The sequence below is a fragment of the Musca domestica genome, unplaced genomic scaffold (assembly GCF_030504385.1).
Source record: "Musca domestica strain aabys unplaced genomic scaffold, Musca_domestica.polishedcontigs.V.1.1 302, whole genome shotgun sequence".
Classification (NCBI taxonomy): Eukaryota; Metazoa; Arthropoda; class Insecta; order Diptera; family Muscidae; genus Musca; species Musca domestica.
In genome coordinates, this window is record NW_026712303.1 from 57,374 (window position 1) to 76,453 (window position 19,080).

The 19,080-nt window shown below is 34.6% G+C and overlaps 1 protein-coding gene across 1 annotated transcript in view; it reads left to right on the forward strand.

Annotated features, from left to right (window-relative positions):
• The first annotated feature begins 11,700 nt into the window (after window positions 1–11,700).
• The window catches only part of LOC131803534 (AF4/FMR2 family member lilli-like), a 73,711-nt gene continuing 66,331 nt past the window's right edge, over window positions 11,701–19,080 (forward strand). The window contains exon 1 of the mRNA XM_059124882.1: window positions 11,701–13,504. The gene's annotated coding sequence lies outside the window, so the exon portion shown is untranslated. The remainder of the gene's footprint in view (window positions 13,505–19,080) is intronic.

Below are 19,080 nucleotides of genomic sequence, written 5' to 3' on the forward strand. Positions count from 1 at the left end.
CATTGGCGTAGGGACAGACACTCTAGCAAACAGATAGGTCGAGCCGAATAGTCACGCATGCAGGAATGCATTCATGCCCAATGCCTCCACAATGATGCATGCAAGTTGTCCGTTTAGAAATCCATAAAAATAACAACAAGTGCGGCAAAGGCAGAATTTATTATACCCTCCCCAAGCAATGGGTAGGAGATCACCAGCCAGCCAGCGTGCCAGTGTCGCTATGAATGATGAAGAAGGGCCATAAAATCATTTCCCCAAAAAGACATTTCTCACGTTCGTGTTTTAAAATGGAACACAAATTATGTGTTGCACTATTCGATTTGCTGTCTGGCTGGCTGGTTGGCAGCCTGGCAGACATAGTGGCGAAAGGTCATAAAAATGCCATGTCTTCTCCGGCTTTCACTATCACCATCACATGTGAAAATTGCTGTGATTATCAACGATACCACCAATAAAATCTTTGGTTTCGCTCTTAAACCTTGAAGCGATAAAAAATTAAGGAATAAAAATCGGAAGAGAACTAGGCATTAAAATTTAATATTTTTGGAGAAAGGAATATTAAAATTCCTTTTGAAAATTAGACCGATTGACTTATTTATTGTTGGAGATTGATGAGGAGGAGGAAAAGAACTCGGTTGTGCTCTATAGAACAAAATTAAGGTGCTTGTTTAAATTAAGTGCATGCCGCAATCCACCATCTAAGAAAGCCATCCGGAAAGAAACATGTTAATGCCCTGCATGATGCTTGGGTTTTTTGTTATTTCGTTTGCAACAATTAAAAGTGATATTTTGAGCAAGTTACAACAACGAACATAGACCGTAACAATGTTTACGATTAAGAGTTCCGAATGGGCTCTCGAGCATAAAATTTACAGAATCGAGAGCACCGAACCCAAGATATACAGGCTTTGACGGTTGTTATATTTTAGCTGAACTATAAATATTCTTAAATCCAGATACCACCAGAGACCTCAATACCAAATTTCCACATTCCAGCCCTATTTTTTCACTCAATGTCAAATTTCGCAACATTTAGTACTTTTCGTATAATTTTAGTACACATTTCCAAAACCACTGTTATATCTCAATTCTTCTCAACATGATAATCCATTTCAATAATGATATCCATTTCAAACTTCAGAATTGCAGCCCTTTAGCGTCCCCCATTACGAAATTTGGTTCAATTTAGTGGTTTTCGAGCAACTATAGTACACATTTCCAAAGCCATCTTTATATCTCACCCCATAGTGACATCTATATCAACTTTCAGAATTTCAGTTCTATTCCTTCGCACAATACCCAAATGAAGTAATATTTAGTGCCCTGGTACAATTATATTACATATTTCCACAACCACCTCCATATCTAAATCTCAGATACGAACAGAGGCCTCAATATCAAATTCCGGGATCTCTTCACTCAATACCCAACTTTTACCACTCAATACTTTTCGTACAATTATATTACACATTTCCAAAACCAATTCCACATGTCAATCCCTGATACCAACACAGGATCCCAATATCAAATTTGTGGAGATCAACACTATCCCTTCACCCAATACCAAATCTGATACCTTCGAACAATTATAATATGAATTTTCAAAACAATCTCTATGTCTCGACCTCAAATACCAACAAGTACCTTAATATACAATTTCGGGATTTCAGCTCTGTAATTTCCCCCGTTGCCAAATTTAGTACTATTTAGTGCAACTATAGTACAACTTTCCAAAACTACCTTCATATCTCAATACCAGATACCAAGAGAGATCTCAATATCAAATTTATAGATTCCAGCCCTATCCCATCACCGAATACCAAATTTAGTACATTTCCTAAACTACCTCCATATCTCAATACCAGATACCAACAGAGATCACAATATAAAATTTCGGAATTCCAGCTCTATAGTTTGTTCACCCAACTACTACTACTACGTTTTGTACAATTTGGTAATAGTACTAAATAGTACTGTTCGTGCACTTGTACACATTTCTAAAACCACCCCTTTATTACTAACCGACTACAAACAGGGGCCCAATAGAAAATTCCAATTTTCAATTAAAATTCTCATACACAATGTCAAGTTTTTAGCTTTATTCGTTCACATAGTACCAAATGGTGCCATTTTAGAAGTTTAGTAACATTTTAGAAAATTTTCCAAATTTAAAGTTCGAATTTTCAATAACCCTGTGGTGCATCTATCCGGCACTCCATGAGTGACTCTCTTTCCAAATTTCAGAATTCCAGCTCCATTGGTTCATCAGAACTCAAATTTGTACAAAATTTAGTACACATAAATACGTATTTCCAAAGCTTCCTACATACCCCAATCCTACACTCCTACAGTAATTCCAAATCCAAATCTTAAGATTCCACCCCTGATGGTTTGCCCAAATACAAATTGTACTTTATTTCGTACATTTTAGTACATAAATGTACAAATTTTCAAATAATCTACATATTCCAATCCTACACTCCTAATTTCTATCTAATTTTCAATTTTCGGGATACCAGCTATATTTGATTCACCCAAATTCAAATTGTAACAAATTTAGTACCTTTTAGTATATTTAAGTACAAATTTCCGGATTCCAACTCTATTCTCCCAAAATTTAAATCCCAATCCAATACCTCGACAGTAATTATATTTCCAATTTTCAGGATACCAGGTCTATCGGTTCTCACAATTTGTAACCAATTTAGTACACATAAGTACAAATTTCAATAACTACCTATATACCCCAACCCTACACTCCGAATTTCCAAAAATACCTACATTCCTCAGTCCTAGGATGCAATAGTAATCCAATTCTCTATCTGTTTACCCAAATCGAAATTGTACTCAAATTAATACCATTTAGAATTGTTCGTGCAAATAAGGAAAAATTTCGAAAACTTCCTCCATATCCCATATCCATCACTCCGCAAGTAATGTTTATTTCAAATTTCAGGATTCCAACTCCATCCGTTCCTCCAAATTCAAATTGTACTAAATTTAGTACTGTTTAGTACTTTTCGTATACATGAGTACACACGTATAAAACTACCTCCTAACTCTATTCCTTAACCTTGATTCCCATTTCAAATTTTTAGATTTTAGTTCTAACAGTTCACATGATACGAAATGGTACCAAACGCATTACATTTTAGTACTTTTCGTACACTTAAAGTGTGAATTTCCAATAATCCTTTGGTACACCTATTACACACTCCATCATTGAACCTCATTTCAAATTTAAAAGTTTAGCTCTACTACCTCCTAAAATAGAAAAGGTACCATATTTAGTACTTTTTAATAATTTTCGTACCGTTCTAGTACGAATTTTCAAAAACCCAGCCTTATTTGATCCCTTCGGACAAAGAGTGACCCTCACCTAAATTTTCAAGATTCTAGCTTCAGCCGTTTCCCCATTAGTATAACCCTGCAGGTGGCGGCAAACTTTTCGATACAAGTGGAGTTTGTGCAATTTTTGAATGACCTAAGCCTATGTGTGAACGAAATCTGATTACTTTTGATATGATTTTTTCTTAAATATTCCTGTAGCTCCATATCCGCTCATCCAGTCGTTAATACGTCCCCTACTAATTCCGGCATTTTACTTTTATTTACAACCTCTTTCTTAATCGATAATTTTTGTTAAAAACAGGCTGCATGTGCCGACCAATTTTAAATTAAAGCTGAAATCCCACCGCTTTGCCCCGCTCCTCCGAACCAAAAAACAAATAGAACGCTTCGCCGAGTTATTTCTTTGTCTTGAAAAAGTTTGCAGCCTTTGCGATGCGCTCAATTAACACGCCCAGTCAATATTGAAGTTAAATAGTGGCTGTTGTTAGCTGGCCGTAACACTGTTTTAACTTATCCGCTGTTAGTTGGACTGGATCTTCGCCTAGGCTAGGCCAGTTAGGCTCTATGCAAACATGTTTGGCTGTCTTTCGGTCGGTGTATATGGGCATTTAGAAGTCAAATGTAACAAAGACTCCTGCTGGGTAGTTGCTGCTAATGTTGTGGTTGTTGTTGTTGTAGCTGTTCCGCCATGCTTTAATCACTGACAACTTGGCTACCACAAATTTCTTGACTTGTTTGGTTCATTTTCGTTGCTTTGGTGTTTTTTCTTCTTCTTCGTTTTCTTTGGCGTTTTTTGTTTTGGTTTTTCCTTTCTTGTTTCCATTTTTCTTTCTGGTCTATTTGACATTCACATTTGTGTGTGCCAAGAGATGCGGATGTGAGGATAACTTTGAAATGACTTCAAGGCATTTCCAGTTTAGTTTGGCAGAAAATTGCTGTTGTTTCTTTTGTTGCTGTTGTTGTTACTGCTGTTTAATAGTCATTTGATTTATTTTATATTTCCGGTTTTTGGCAAAAGTTGATTTGCTTACAATGCCACATAACTTTACTCAATTTTAACATAAATTGCTCCAAAGTGAAATAATTAGAATTGTTACTTAATTTGGAAATAATTTTAACGGAATGTGTTAATTTATTCAAGTTTTATGGAGTTTCGTATGCCATTTGAGCGTTTTTCTTAACTGATTGACTGGTGGTTAAACGCGATTAGAGTTGGATATCAAAAGAAATTTTATTTAAATTTAAGGCATGTTTGTGTTTCTGTGGATTGTATCTATAAAGAATGGAAACTAGGAGATTTTTAATCGCGTCGAATTTGATTCAAGTAATCGCCAACCAAAAATTGTAGGTTAGGCAGAGATGCTTCTGAATTAAGACTAGTATTTTAATAAGGGGTGAAGTCAAGTGCAGATAAGGGCCATCTTAAGACTACTTGAATGTCATTTTTGGTGATTTTCACCAATTCAGAATGGCCTTCTGGGCAGAAAAGGAAAAAATCTAAAAAAATGTAAAAATGTAATATGCCAATAAAAAATAAAAAGGTATCTGTTACAATTTGAGGGTCTTCATGGAATCACTTTCTGAGTCGATTTATGCATGTCAGTCCGCCAGTGTATATTTGTGAACAAAATGCAGGTCGCAGTTATTATCTGATTGCGATGAAATTTTCAAACATTTGTTTGGCCCAAGGACGAACCCCATTGAAATTGGTGAGAATCGGTTCAAATTTTCAAATACATGAGATGAGATAAAAAAACTGCAACAAAGTCAGACGCCATGATTTTTAAATTTTTTTATATTTTATTGAATGAAAGCAAAAAATGTCGGACATAGCACCAAATATTAGAATAAGTTTAGATTTGTTCGAAACGTTCAGCTGTGTTCTCATCTCCGCAGGCCATGTGGTAAAGAGTGTGGCCGTTAATTTCGTGGCGGATATTTTCATATTCAGGGGTTCAGATAGGGGTTCAACCTTTCGCATATGTCATCGACCACTGGACCCGACGCCATGATCGTACAATCATCCGCATACGTTACGATCTCAATGCCGTCTGGCGGGCGAGGAATTCCAGAAAGGTAGAGGTTAAACAGTTCCGGAGATATCACCCGACCTTGGGGAACTCCCTGTTTCACTCTACGGGCTTTGGACTTCTTGTTCCGGAATTCCACGTACGACTGGCGTCCACACATATAGTTGATTATCCAACGTTTCAAACTTGCCCGGAGGGTAGTTCTCTGCACGTCCTCAAACAGTGTGGCATGATTGACCGTATCAAATGCCTGTTCTGGTTCAGTCCTCTACTAATATGTGTGGAAATGGCGTGTAATGCTGTTGTGGTACTATGTTGTGGACGGAATCCATGGTGGTGGTTGGCAATTGTATAGCTTCCTCTAATGCTGGGGAGGAGTAAAGCCTCAAAAGTCTTTGCTACTGGCGACAAAAGCGAAATCGGCCTGTACGACTCGCCTTTACTGGCATCCTTGCCTGGCTTCAGTAGCAAGACCACCCGGCCCATTTTCCAGGTTTCAGGCACTATGTGGGTGGCTAGCGACAAATTGAGAACTTTCGTTAAGTACTCGACTCCCAGCGTATCCAGCTGCTTCAACATTACCATTGAGATTCCGTCCGGGCCCAACGCTTTGGATGACTTAGCGTTACGGATGACATCACCCATCGTAAACTGTGGTGGTTCCTCCTCGGCTGGAAGAGATCTGATACGACGTAGTACTCTTCGCTTCGTCCTACCGCTCTCGGGGTGCTCGACAAATTGTCGGTTAAAGTATTCCGCGCACCTCTTCGGATCAGTCACCGTTACGTCGTTAAAAGTGACTGAGTTCCATATCATCCTTTTTTCCAGGGTTCGAGAGCGACTTAACCGTTACCCACAGCTTACTCATATTCCAATGTTGCAGCACTTCAGATGGTCTAGCCACTTTGTCCTCTTATGCTCCTGTACCAACCGGTTGACTTCCACTGTCAAATCACTGATTCTAGGATCAGTAGGGTTGGTACGACGGAGATCATCATCTTCTTTGACGTCGGGTTACGCTACTAGTATCACAGTAACGAGCGATGGTGCGAGACACAAAAGATTTATTCACATTTAAATGCTGGAGTGCTCTAACGATAGCCACTTGTCGTATTCCAGCCAAATACAAAGAAATCACACTATCACGTTGGAATTCCATCACGAATAACTTATTTTCTGAAAAATGCTCACCAAAATACTTTTGTACGCTTGTAAACAATATAATGAGCTGTCACTGGAATAATTTTAACAGCTGTCAAATGAATGGCTTAGAAATTACAGCAGTCTGAAGTTGGTTGCAGTTTTTTCATCTTACCGTGCATGTGCCTCCATCCATGTGTCCATTTATTTTTAAATGTAAAATACAGATTCAAATTATTATTCGATTGAAATATCTTTTTCAACAAATCTGAAAGTGATGATAATCGGAGTTTATTTGGATATAACTCATACATATCTTCATCCGATTTCATGTATATTGTGTAAAAAATGCGCAATATATATCTAAATAAGATGGAGTTTTAACAAATACGACATAATTTAGCTTAAAAGTATAAAAATCAGGGCAGGTAAGGCTAAAACGGCAATATCGTTAATTAATTAATTAAGAGAATTAAGAAAATCTGATGTTTTCTAAGCATGCCTCTTGCTTCGACAAAAAATCCAAGATTTTACAAAAAAATATCTTCCAGAACAAAACTCTTGATTTTTAAAGAAAATATTTTAAAGACCTCCTGACCAAAAATCATTGTTTTTAATACAATGTGCAGAATTCTTTGCCACCGAGTTGATCATAATCTGTATATTTGATTGCTAATTGGTAGAAGACAGCTCCGACATAGCTCCGTTAAGAACAGTATATATTTTTAAAGTGCTGTGGCAGCAATTCCTTAGTTTCAAATTTTTATGTGTTGGAGCCCACATCAAAACGCATTTCCAAAGAATCCATATTGCAGGATTTTATTTTAGGCTCTATGAAATTTTTATCCATATTTATTTTTTTAAAGCGAATATGCAGGTTATTGAATAATCCCATAGCAAATGACATAAATGATTACTTGGGAATATAAGCGTTCAGCGGCGATACTCTCATGTTCAAAATACGTAAGTCCAGATATATATTAGGAAATTTTACTTGCGCAAAGTATATTCGAGAGAAGAGTAAGGGGCATTAACATGAAAAAAATGATTGAGGAACCGCCAGAAAATTGCCAATACGAGCTGTTTTGTATATATACATAAAAGAACACAAAATTATTTCTTATTTTTAGTTTCAGATTTCGGGAAAACATAATTATTGTGAAATCAGTTGTCCTAAAAACCCTTTATTAGGGTATTGTATCAAAGCCTGTAAAAATACATCGTCGCTAATTAAGTTCAGCCGGAATGAAGCTTTAATATCATCCATTGTTTGGAAGGAACTCACAGAATATAAAACCAGTAAATAAAGCCTTAAAGTCGGGCGGGGCCGACTTTATGATACCCTACACCACTTTGCTAATTTAGTAGAGCTCCACATAACAATTAAAAGTTTTTATAGAAGAATTCAATCATACACGCTATGATTATAATTAAGATTTAGAGTTCAAAGGACTAGATATGCCGAAGCATTTGTATCTTTTAAATTCGGACTTGTATTGCTCATTTGGTACACAATTAATTTAAAGTCGGATAAAGATATATATGGGAGGTATATCCAAATCGGAACCGATCTCGATAAAATTTGGCAAAGATATTTCTGAGCTGCATTTGATATATTTCCCTGAATATCGTTGTTACGGAGTGCATATTACGGCCATGGCTAACAAATATAACAAATCGGATGAACAGTATATATGGGAGCTATAGCTATATCTGAACCGATCTTCACCAAATTTGACATACTGGCTTCTAGACTCTATTAAGTGTCCAATTCCATCCCATTTTGGACAAATATTACACGCTTGGTGCACAATTAAAGGCAAATCGGACGAAGTTATATATGGGAGCTATATCCAAATCTGAACCGATCTCGATAAAATTAAGCAAACGTATTTCTAAGCTGTATTTGATAGATTTTCCCAAATATTGTTGTTACAGAGTGCATATTACGGCTGCGGAGGACAAAAATAACAAATCGGATGAATAATATATATGGGAGCTATAGCTATATCTGAACCGATTTCAATCAAATTTGGCATACTTATTTTCAGGCCTAATTTGGTTGTATGTGCAAAATTTCATACTATTCGGGCTGATATTATAAGTTTGGTGCACAATAAAAGGCAAATCGGACGAAGTTGTATATGGGAGCTATATCTAAATTTTTACCGCGTATCTCCAATTTCAGTAGGGTTCGTCCTTGGACCAAACGAATGATTTGTGCAAAATTTCATCTGGATAGGGCAATTAATGCGAACTGTACTTTGTACAAAATACCAAATATGGGGGTTCAGATTTATGGGGACTATACAAAAACCTTGACCTATGTTTACAGTTCTATGTAAGGATGTTTCTATGGTAACACATGCTGCCAATTTACAGCAAATTTGGTTTAAAATTGTGACTGAAACACCCAAAATACATTAAATCTGTCGCTACAGTTATATGGGCGCAATATCAAAATGTAGGTCTACATATTCCTAATATCATACATCCTGCATTTCAGTAAAATTTTATCGGATCTATCCATGTCCGCTAGATCAACAGAGAATTATGTACTGATATATATACTTTGTGGGATCTAAAATGATTATTTCCCGGTGATACAAACGGAATGGCAAACATAATATACCCCTCCATACTATGGCAGAGGGTATACAAAAGTGAGACTGGGGCAAAAAAATTACAACCAACATCTTTAAGGGTAAAGGCATGAAATTGCACAAAGAGTAGCGTGTACCTTTACAAATAAAATGTCAGAAATCCCCAAAAATATTCATAAAAACTAATGCCTTTAAGAAAAATCCAAACACTAAAAACAGTGACTTTGACCTCACAGTACAAGTCGTCTCTAGGACTTGTTTGGTACCTCATTCGGCCCCTGTTCAATACCCATTATCTTAGGAGTATTACACATTATTATGGCAAATTTAATTTCTTTCGAACTCTACCCAAATAAAATTTAAAACTTTTGAAAAACAAACAAGTAAAAAACCAGCTGGCGGGACCGAACTTTTAATGCCATCCAAAATTTGGAGAAAACTTTAAAAAAATCGTCGAAAAATAACGTTTAAGTGAATCCGTTATACGAATACCGCATGAGTACATAATTTTCTGCCAAAGTACCGATTCCGAACTTCAAATACGAAATTTCAAGCAAATCCAGTCAATAATGTCGCTAATATCATCAAAATACAGAGAAATCGGGGGGAAATTTATATGTGGGCTATACGAAGACGTGGGCCTGTATAGACAATTTTCTGTCATAGGTTGTACTACTCATTATGAACGTCAAATACGAAATCTGAATTAATTCCGATAAAGAATATAGCTAAAATCATCAAAATATCGAATATTGGGTGGTATTTTTATATGGGAGCTATACGAAGACGTGGACCTGCAGACGTGGTTGTTTGTCATAGGCTGTTGTACCTATTACGAACTTTAAATACGAAATTTGAAATAATTCCGGTAAATAATGTCGCGAAAATCATCAAAAGTACCGAATATCGGGGGGTTATAGGGGGATATATGATATCGTAATCCACTTGTGTTGATTTTCTCACAATTCCATGTAAAAAAAATATATTGCAACAATCATGAAAATACGAATATCGGGATATCGTAGACCTTTCAGAGGGTAAAGTACTCACAAGAAACTTCTTGTGTAGGATTTCCGACAATTCCATTGCAAAATAGGGCTAAAATCATCAAAATATAGAATATCGGGGGTGCCGTTATATGGGGGCTATACGATACCGTTGACCGATATAGCGTTTAATTCTAGCGTGATTACAATAGACAAACAGATGGACATGTCTAAATCGTCTTAAAATTTTGGGCTGACTTCGAATATTGTTTATTAGGTCTAACATTATAATTTCGATGAGTTGCAAATGGAAAGACGTCTTAGAATTTTACGCTGATCAAGAATATATATACTTTGTCGGGTCTAAAATGATTATTTCAATGAGTACCAAACGGAATGACGAACTTAATATACCCTCCATACTTTGTATGGTGGAGGGTATAAAAAATTTATTTTTTTGATACCAAAAACGTAATAGTAGAAGTTGGTTTGCGACATTAGACCATTTGTTTATTTACACCTTTTATCGGTCCATAAAGATTATACCAACATATCACATCGTATTACTTAAAGTATTAAAGTACAATCTTTAAAGAAAGCTGGAAAACATTTTCGGACTTTATAAGTTACTACTACTCGATCTAAGTATAATAATAATGTTATGATATCCCAAGTTTGGACGAAATCAGATTCTCGCTTCGTGTGCAACAGCCAGAGAGATGGAAGGTCATCACTAGATAGACTCCATATAACTTGAAGCGGATTTCTTCTAAAGAGACCAAGGTTCTAAATCCATTATTTCGATGAGGTACATTTACGACGAATCAAATTATATAGCCATCACATTATGTAGCCATATGAATGAGGGTATAATTATAAAAGTAACAATTACTTCGACACTTAAACTTTCCGTGAAAACAAATTCTGCACTATTTGTGTTATCCAAAATAAATTCGTATGAAATAATTTCACGCAAAATTTTATTTAAATTTAATACTTTAATTTCCAATTAAACACCAACCAAGCCATTGTGATTTCCATAAAATGAAATGGAAAATCCCTTCCGTCATCCAACAACAACAACCACCACGACCATACACTATTCTCGAAGACCCCAAAGGCAATTGTTTGCCACCCTCTCCAATGAAAAGTCAATAACATAATGAACCATATTTTATAGTTGCCGAAATCATCAACATCGTCGTGAGTTTGAAGGCACATAACATACAACATGTTTGAATCAGACAAAATGCTCCCCACATTGGAATGGGGGCATTAAAGTAACGAATTGTGCGGATTTTTCATTTCTGCTTGTTTATTTTGTGGATGTTGGGGATTTTTAGGTTTTTTGGTGAGAGAGAGTGGAGGACGAACATGTTTGAGTTGCATTGTAATGTTGTGTGCGATGGTTGGCTGTAATGTGTTTACCGTTTGTTTGTTTTGTTTCTTTCGTGAGGGTTACTTTGGTGGTGTTGGCCGCTGTTTGTTGGTACTCCAACTTGTGTTTGAGTTGCGTGGCTGTCTGCCTGCCTGCCTGACTGTGTCTTGTGTACGCACCATCAGCACTGGCCCAGCTGACTGTTGCAATGTATTTTGTGTGGAACTTCAAATTCAGTCTACTCTTGGATATTATGTGAAGCGTTTCAGGCATACGCGTGTCATCGGTTTTTTTGCCTTTCACATGACAAGTTTTCGAATAATTTCCGGACGGGTTTTACGATTTATTGCTGGTGCGCCATTTTAGATACAAACAGAGAAAATATTTCGATAAAACAAGAATTCTACAGCATAGTTTTTGAGAAAAAAAGCAGCAGAAAAGAAGAAAAAAAACGAAAAAATTGCTAGAAAATAAAACAACGGTCAAATTGAAATGCTTTGGGTCTATGTTGGCTCTTTGTAAAGTGATTTTCGTTCGATTCGTTGGTGGAGAACCCCTCCAACTGAATAGTGGGGCCACCATACAGGGTTCTGTGAAGTGGAGAAAAGGCCAAAAGTGAATGAATTTTCGTGTGTGAAGACAACGACGATGATGATAATGATGAAGATAGGTTCTTGATGATGATACATTGAAGGAATTTTAAAATCGGGCCCCAAAGTTGCTATCAAACCACAAAGAATAGACAACAACAGCCTAGTGTGTGCATACAAGTTACTTGCTTAGCTAAGATATTCTCAGTCATGACTCCGAATTCTTTACAAACCCGATTCCCAAACTGTCCGTCCAAGAAACGGTTTTGAAGATTTTTCTTCTTGTTGTTGCCCCTGTGTGTGTGTTTGCTGCATTTAAATCCAGTTTTGATTGTTGTTAATGAATAAATTTGTGGCTAAAGTGCAGCAGTTTGTCTATGTCACCCAACTAACCAACAAGCCAACCAACCATTGGACTGGACTGCCTGCCTGGCCATTCGGGGACAGTGTAAAAACACTTTGTTGGTGGTCGTCGGTCATTCGGTCGATTGGAAAATTATTCATTGTTTTGTTTGATTGTCATTCATTTGTTGTTGGTAACCCCATGGATCTCTCTAACAACCAAACAACCAACCAACCCATTTATAATCAGAAAATAATCAAAGTTCATAAATTTCCCCAAAAATAAAGAAAATTTCCAAAAAAAAAAAAGAAACAAAACAAAAACAAAAGAATTACAAGCGAATAATCGTTACATTGTTGGAATATTAAGTGGAGAAAATTTAAAACAGCCGATAAAAAATGTGGATAATAAATAAAAATATTATTAATAATTGTGCGATAAAAATCTTCAGATCGAAAACTAAACGAAACTTAAACTAACGGGATTTTTTCTTGGATAAATTGAAACCAAAACAAAAAACGAAAATAAATAACTACAAACTGTAAATTATTTGAAAAATTTACAAATTAAAATTAATTACCATACAAAATATTTATCTATACATAAAAATAAAAAAAATAATAATAATATTCAAAAAAATATATATATTAGTGCAACTAAATATTTTATTGGCCACAACAAAAAAATATATATGTAATCTAAAAAAAAGTGCAATTTTTATAATTCAACTCAATATATGCTTATATGGAAAATATATAATATACATAAAATAAAAAAATACCCATCAACTTCACAAAAAATATATAAATTTAAAGTGAATTAAATTTAAAAAATAAATAAATAAATGGAACAAAAGTATTAAAAATATAAAATATTATATTAAAAAATATATATGAAATATTTAACAATACAAGTGTATACATATATATTGAAATTGTCAAAGCATCTCAAATTTTGAAAACCTCTTAAAAACGGATTATTGCACAAGAATTTTGCGAAACCCCATCACATCAAGAGTATCGATTGAACATTGCAACAACAGCAACAACAAAAGCATTTTCAACATCAAGAACTGGAAAAAAGGTAAAAGGAATTTATTTTTTAGTATTTTTAAATTCGAAATTAAGAAAATAGGGTGTTCACAGTTTTTGGCAGTGTTGTCGATTTTTACCGGCCGGACTGTGAATACTCTCCACTATTTGGAACGAATTTGGCAATTTTCAAAAAAAAAAAAAAACCGTTAAAAATTCTGTTGAAATCTTAAAACTACAGAATGAAGCCGTTGTATTAGAGTCTATACGACGACGTAGACCTGCATAGGCAACTTTTGTCATAAGCCATTACAATATTCAAATGCGAAACTTGAATAATGTAGCTATACTAAAACGTGGACCTGCACGAACTTCAATATCAAATTTGAAACAATTCCGGTGAATAATGTCGCTAAAATCATCAAATGCTGAATAGTGGGAGGTACCGTTATATGGAGGCTATACGAAGATTTGGACCTGCACAGATAAATTTTTGTCATAGGCTGTAGTGTTCATTACGAAATTCAAATACCAGATTTAAAATAATTCCGGTGAATAATGTCGCCAAAAACATTAAAATACCGAATATCAGGAGATGCCGTTGTATGGGGACTATAAGAAGACGTGAACCTTCACAGACAATTTTCTATCTTAGACTGTAGACGGAAGCTAAATCGACATAGAATTTTATGTTGATCAAGAATATATATACTTTGTGGGCTCTTTAGTGTATATTTCGAGGTGTTACAAACGGAATGAAAAACTTAATATATCCTCCATTACCACGGTGGAGGGTATAAAAATCCATTTCAAAAGAAAATATAAAAGAAATTTGAAAAAAAATGTGTGCGATGTTTTTCGACTGCAGAAAGCAATTTTGCAAGGTTAGAAACCTTAAATTACAGCTCATTATAGGCCTTCAAAATGCCAATGATTGGGATCCTATCTTTATGATGGGTATGGGTTAAAATCATGTATTTCAACATATCGCAATAACAATAAAAGTATATCAAACATCGACAAGAGTAAAGAAGGTTATGAAGTTTTTTTTTTGGGAAATACAAGGTGTGGGTATAATTCTCCTTGACCTCTCGTTGAAAATCACATTGTCATATCGTTCGAAAAACATGTCCCAAAATATCAGTGTTTTCAGATTTATTGGTCTAGGTTCAAAGCATGTAGGGACTATGGCTCAGAAAATTTTTAAGTTTTGTCATCAGGAGTATCATTTGAACATTGCAACCACATCAAAATTAGTTCCAACAACAACAAGTGGAAAGAAGGTTCAAAAATTGCAACACTTGTTATGATGATCTTGAGAAAAACAAGATGTGAGTATAATACTCATTGACTTGAGAATACTAAATATTTAAAGAACTCTCTTTGCTCAAAAGTCATATCTTTTCGGCGGGATGAAGTCATGATATTGATAGCGATCAGCAAATCTTGCAATGCTGTCAGTTTCGTTTTGAAAAACGTTCCTCTCTGTAGTAGGGAATAATAATAACTTCATGGGGGCATACCCCAGTGATAAGCAATGATATTTCAAAACAATCAGGTTCGTTTTGTAAAACATTACCGATTATAAAAGGGAAAGGCAGAGAGCCTCAAAAATTTTTTGTGATTGTATGTGTTTTGAAATAACAAAATATTGCAAGTGTTTTTTTGCCTCTCTTTACAGAGTGAGAAATAATTGGTTATCTTTAAATTTTCAATTTAAAATTTTCCGTTTTAAAAACAACTTCGTTGTTAAAAAATAATATTTTGATCAGACAATTCGGAGATATATTTGCACAGTTATTTCAATTATGTTTCATTTTAAAATAAAAAAAATATATAAGTTGACATTTTTAAAAATGAAACAGTCCCGGAAAAAATATCGTTAAACCATCAATATATCCTGGACCTATATAGACAATTCTCTTGCAGGGGATAAAGTACTCAGAAGGAAGTCCTTGTGTGGATTTTCAGACAATATCATTGATAGATGTGGTTAAAATCATGAAAATAACGCATATCGGGGTGCACTGTTATATGGGGAGGCTATACGGTATAGTGGACCGCTATAGACCATCTTTGAACTTGAAGACTGATCTCTGCAAAATTTCGAAGACTGATCTGTGCAAAATTTAAGCTTCCTATATTAATTCGTTTTGACTCTAGCGTGATTACAACAGACGGACGGACGAACACGACTAAATCGTCTTAGAATTTTACGCTCATCAAGAATATATATATTTGTTAGGTCATAAATTATTATTTCGATGAGTTACAAATGAAATGACGAACTTTATATACCTTCTATTTTATATATGGTGTCAAAAACGCATTTTACGAGTTATGGCACTCTTTGAGTAAATGATTTATATTGGATCGTTTAAGGTACATAAAATATAGTATCGTACCACCTAATTTTGTATACTAGTCCAACACCAAATCATCATCTAGGTTCATTCCTGACCGCCCTCACTGATTTGGTCATCCGACTGGGTTGAATCGCCTCGCTCTTGCCAAATGTTTACTGAATTAATTCTCACAATAAACAATGGATATTGAACATCTCAAGACATACCAATTGATTTTGCAAAAAAAAAAAAAAAAAAAAAAAAAAAAAACTCAAAATCCCCCCCAAAGAAAAAACATGTTTCAATCCGAAAGAAATCCATAAATTTTGTTTGCATTTACGTTCTCAAACAGATACAACGAGAACCAAATTCCAAGAATTTCAATATTTTTATTTCTGCTACTGTTTAAGTTTCAAATCCCTTCCGCCCTTTACGTTCTAAGGTATTTTCAAAGTCGTGACTTATTTAAATATTGTGTGTTTTAAACTAAGTTCGGCTACTTGTAAAAGACTACTTTGCCTCTTTTTGATCTTGTTTCAATTTGAAAGTAAATATTTGCCGGCAGCTGTAATTATGATGCACTTGGCGTCATCCGCTTTCGTAAATATTTACCATTCCCATCAGTGGGTCCATGTGAATTTTGTGCTTCCTCAAGCAATTCGAATGAACGGGAGTTTTAATTTACATGCAACTACAATTTTCTTTTACTTTTTTTTTTTTTTGCTTAGTTTTTACCTTACAGTAGTAGTTCACACTTGTTTGTGAAAATCCGGGAAGAAAAATAGTCTCATATTTGATTGGTAGGAGGAATGGTAGTAAGTATTTAGGTGTCTAGAAGAACAAATGAAATGAATCTATGAATATTTGTGATATGCTGTAGTGTATTGAAAACATAAAAAACACGTAATAACAATCAACCAATGTTTTCATGTAATTTAAAATATGACGAATGTTTCCTTTTTAGAGGGGTCTGCTATACAGGATAAGGAAAATTTCATAAATTTTTCTAGAAATTCTGTTGACTCGACAAAAAGTGTTTGATCTTCCTTAACTAAAATCGAGGACAATTCTCGCATTTTAAGAGATTGACTACAAAAGACCTAAAAGTGATTTGGTCCTAAAGGTGATTTGGTCTATAGAGACAATGCGTTCGAAAAGTAATTTCGATGAGGCAAATTTTAGCTGGGTCAAAGCTATAGTCTGAGCGTAAAAAACTGCCCTCCAACAAAGAACACGAGTAATATATTGGTCGATTTATATTTTAACCCTCGACCGAGCCAACAAATGGGTCTTTTTGGCTCTTTTTGTAAAAAATATTGTTAATAATTCTTTAAAACGGGATCGTAGCAAGGCAAAATATTCCACAAAATTATTTGTCATAAAATTCGACTATAGCTGCTAGAAGACATCAATTTTCTAAATCTTACATAAACGCCAGAAATTCATTTAAATTGAAAAAAAAAACACATTTTAGGGTTAAAGTCGTCCTTTATATAAGTTTGTGCAAAAATCTGCAAAAAAAAATTTATTTTAGAAGGATGACGTCAAAGACAAAAATATTTTGCATCAAATTTTACTATAAGTCACCAAAGAAAAGAAATTCTTGTTTCTATTGTATGCCAAAATATTTTGGAATTAATATTTTTTTAAAAAAATATATATTTCTTAATTGTTTCAACAATTTTCCTTGGCCGTACCTTGTGTGAGTTTGTGCAAAAATCTCCAACAAATCATTATTCTAGAAGGATGACGTCAAGGACAAAAATATTCTGCATCAAATTTTACTATAAGTCACCATTGAAAAGAAATCTCTATTTTCATTGTATCCCAAAAAAATATTTTTATCAATGTTACAAAAAAACCGAAAATATTCCCAGATACTTTATTCTAGTTCTTTTTCGATTTCCCGTACTTTTTCGATTTCACGCCTGAAAATTTCATAAAATTTCATTTTACGTGGAAGGTGTCCAAAGAAGGTATATTCTACACAAAATTTCACTATAAATCTCAGAATAAACCATATATCTAGGTGCAATAGTTTTTATGAAAATTATGTTCAAATTTATATACTATAAGTAAAAATAATGTCCATGCTTTTTTCTAATGTTAATTTAACACGTATAAATTAATTTTTTGGGAAAAGCGTCGAAGTAAGAATTATTCTAGATCAAATTTCATTTTGACTTTAGGTATTAAAAATGGGTCATATAGGTCCACGTTTTGGTATAGCCCCCATATAAAGATACCTCCATGTAAAGGTACCCCCCTATATTCAGTACTTTGATGATTTTAGCGACATTATTCACCAGAATTGTTTCAAATTTGGTATTTGAAGTTCGTAGAGGATACTACATCCTAAGACAGAAAATTGTTCTGTGCAAGTGCACATCTTTGTATAGCTCCCATATAACGGCATCTCCAAATATTCGCTATTTTTGATGATTGTAATGATCGATGATTTTGGCTACATTATGCACCAATTTTTTATCGTATGGACCCTAATATAACGACGTCATTCGGTGTTTTGAAGAGTTGAACAGAATTTTTAACGGATTATATTTTTTGAAAATTGATAAAATCGTTCCCAATGGTGGAAGGTATTCAAAGTTCGGCCCGACCGAACTTACAGCCTTTTTATTTGTTAATTTTTATAATGTTGAAACGCTATTTACCCAAAATATCAATAGAGGTTCAGATTTTGGTACAGCCCTTATATACAGCCCTGTTGGAAATACTTTTGGTAAAAAATTTTATTTTATTTTATTTATTTTGACCAATTTGACTCAGACTCTACCACCTAACAAAGCACCACCGCCATTAAGTACGCCATATCTGTATCCTTTTTTGATTACTGTCCATTTGATTTCGAACAAACAGAAAATCAATAAAATCATCACCTTATTTGTTCATTAAATACATATTAACCTTTTTGGATAAAAAACGCGTTAATGTAAAAATATCTATTTTTGCTTTGTCTGCTGCCCCAACCTTACCTTACCTTGGTGCTGATATAAATCATGCAAATGAAAATTTTCACATGCACACATGAAAAAACAATAACAACAACAGCATATACCCAAAAACAATGTAAATAAATCGATTTTCCGTGTAATAAAAGCCTTACATGTGAGACAAAACGCACGCTTACATGCCAGCGAAAAAAGAGTTCAATTGACAATGGGTAAATTTCATGGTGTTGGTGTTGTTGGTGTTTTATGTGCTGATAATGTTGCAGTCAAACAGTCAGTCAGTCAGCCAGCCGGCACACACACGTATCGACGAC